At 40.3% G+C, this 2,943-nt stretch overlaps 1 long non-coding RNA gene across 1 annotated transcript in view; it reads right to left on the bottom strand.

The window, feature by feature from the left end:
• Nucleotides 1-669: 669 nt before the first annotated feature.
• Nucleotides 670-2,943, bottom strand: part of LOC101852937 — a 15,392-nt gene continuing 13,118 nt past the window's right edge. Inside the window, exon 4 of the long non-coding RNA XR_220613.3 lies at nt 670-749. This is a non-coding gene — a long non-coding RNA (uncharacterized LOC101852937). The remainder of the gene's footprint in view (nt 750-2,943) is intronic.

The following is a 2,943-nucleotide window of genomic DNA, read 5'->3' as shown; positions in this document are numbered from 1 at the left end:
TCCCTCCCTCCCTCCATCCATCCATCCATCAATTCATCCATCCATCCATCCATCCATCCATCCACCCATCCATCCATCCATCCATCCATCCATCCGTCAACACTTCCATTCATTCAGTCACCCATTCATCAATCTATGTAACCATTTCGATTTTGCACGCAGGAAACCCGATATCGATTTCCGAGTAGGGATACATTTTTATCGAGCATGTCAACTGTTCCCTCCCGGGATGTCGTATCCCTCTCCGCACGGGCTAGCAATGACGTCATGCAGGATCTGAAGCCCGCCTCCTTCATCATTTATATTGTGCGATATGAGCGTAAAAACAAAAATAGAAAAAGAAATGAAATAAAAATAACAACAAATAACAACAACAACAAAAACAACAGCAGCAGCAGCAGCACCACCACCACCACCAAAAACAACAACAACAACAACACCACCACCATCACCGTCACCACCACAACTATAACAACAACAACAACAACAACAACAACAACAACACCGCCACCACAACAACAATAATAACAACAACAACAACAACAACAACAACAACACCATAACAACAACAACACCACCACTAACAACAAAAACAGCAACAACAACAACACCAACAACAACAACACAACAACAACAACAACAACAGTAACAACAAAAACTCACCATACTGAGCACACGTCTCGCCCTCCCAACAGGTGTAACAGTCACAGACCCCGTCCGGAAGCGTCAGGCCGTTTTCACATCCAGGGCTGGCGACAGAAATGACACGGTCAAAGGTGATGTCATAGTTTTACGGCACTTGCAACACCAATCATCATCATCCAGTGCCAGATCTGCGACAGACATCGGCGATCATGGTTCTCCATTCTTTCCTTTGCTCGGATGCTCTCAAAAAGCTACGTTTCCCTGATCTTTCCCTGTCACCCATTTGTTTAGGTTCCCCAAGTAAATGTATGTTGTTCTGGGGCTTCCGCTGCCTCATCAATAAATAGGTCATATAAGACCTGGCTGGCTGGGGTTAAAAAGATCCTGGAACAACATAACATATCTATCACAGACACTACACACCTAGCACAGGACTGAAACCTCCACCTCCCCACGACATCCTAAGGATACCAGAGGAAGGAAAAAGTAAAAGTAAAGTAAGTAAGTTTAAGTTCCGAGGATTAGAGGTGTAGCGTGAGGGGTTAGCGGGTGTTCTGGTGTGGTTTGCTTCTTCTTTCCTAACAAACATCTATCATCTTTATCTCACCTATTTCTTTTTGTGTCTATTTCTTCCCTTGTAACATTTCTTATCTGTGGCACGTATTCATTACCTTATTGTGTTGCAAGTGCCGTAAAACTCTTACGAAAACGAAAAAAAAAGAGGTGTAACTGGCGAGTAACGTACCAAGAACAGAAGGTAAAATAAAATAAATAAGTGTACTGGTTTCACGCCTTAAACAACACTATTAGGTTTATCAACAGGCAGAACCTCGGAATGTAACGTCCGTCTCCGATAAATAAGACAGAGCCTGTTAGGTTGAGAGTCTCGAAAACACCACAAAACGATATGAATTCAAGAAGACCCAGTCTGAGATTCGAACCAAGACCATCGTGTCCGTGGTCCAACATGGTGCCAAGTGGCGAGAAAAGACTAGAGGAGCGCACTGGCTGGGGACAGGAACGTCACAATTTGGGTCAGAGGGTACCCCGGTCAGTGACACTTTATTTATTTTTGTTTCGTTTTTTTGAGTTGGGTTGTTTTTTTTTTGTTTTTTTCTGTGTGTTTTTTTTTTTACCCTGCACACTTCTGTCAAATACATGGCGCTTTTGTGTTTGGTAGAAACAACAACAGCAAAATATGTGCAGGATTTTGGATTTTAAAATTTCTGAGTGTTCTAAGATCTGCTTGGTATTCATAAAGATTGTAAAGAGTGCTTAGAGCATGTTTTAGAGCGTGGATGCCTGCTATACAAGCAATTATTATCATCATCATCAGTTTTATTATTATTATTTTTATTTCATTAATAAATCTTTCATGCGTTCAGGAAAAGATAAAAAATCAATTCCTCATTAGAGTGAGTGTTTCAACTAGAGTTGATTAACACTGTACCTGTAGATTATTTTTTACAGAACGAGACGAGAATACCTTTATTGGATACCAAATCAATCTCAACGAACGCCAAAAGTTCTAATTCCAAAGCCAAGACCAGTTTCCTTCACTTTTGTCATTGGGTTGTCACAAGAGGAAACTCTCATCTCTGGGGATCCCCAGAAACAATCGAGTTAGAAGAAATCAATACATGAGAGAGAAAGAAGGTATAATACTTCAGGATGATTGTGTTAGACATTTTGTGTGGGTGGTTGGCGGGTGCTTTGGTGCTGTTAGCTTCTTAATTCCTTTACCAAACATCTATCGTCCTCATCTGCTCTCCTCTTTCTTTTTATTGTATAGTGCTCTCTAGCAATACTTCTAATCTTCGGCATTAAAATGACATACACTCTATGTGTGTTGCAAGTGCTGCAAAATTCTTGTTAAAGCTAAGCAAGACAGGTACTGTTGTCAATTCAGCTCACAGTCAACAGACACGAGTCACTGATGGTTCTGTGTAATACTTTCTCATGAAAAGAATATGTTGCATGAAGAAAAAACAGAAAGCATTCTACTTGGGGGTTCAGAAGTCCTGAAAGGTGTTAATAGAAGTAGAAGCCAGTTAGAAATTGCTCAAGACTGACTTGTTTAATTCTTAGTTATAGTGTTGTAGTCTGTCCTTTCGTGTATGAAGTCATGGATGGTTGTGAAAGTTCTTCTTTATGTGGTTGAACTGGTTGTTCTTGTTTCTGTGAAATATCTTCTCTGGTGTGAATGATTATGTGATTGGTGTAAACAGCTCAGAGCTTATACTAGTATGGGATACAGCGCTATATAAATGCTTATTATCATTATTATTATCATTATTA

Source organism: Aplysia californica, unplaced genomic scaffold (assembly GCF_000002075.1).
Source record: "Aplysia californica isolate F4 #8 unplaced genomic scaffold, AplCal3.0 scaffold00281, whole genome shotgun sequence".
NCBI classification, from domain to species: Eukaryota; Metazoa; Mollusca; class Gastropoda; order Aplysiida; family Aplysiidae; genus Aplysia; species Aplysia californica.
The sequence above is the reverse complement of the archived record's forward strand: the minus strand, read 5'-3'. Positions and strand labels throughout refer to the sequence as shown.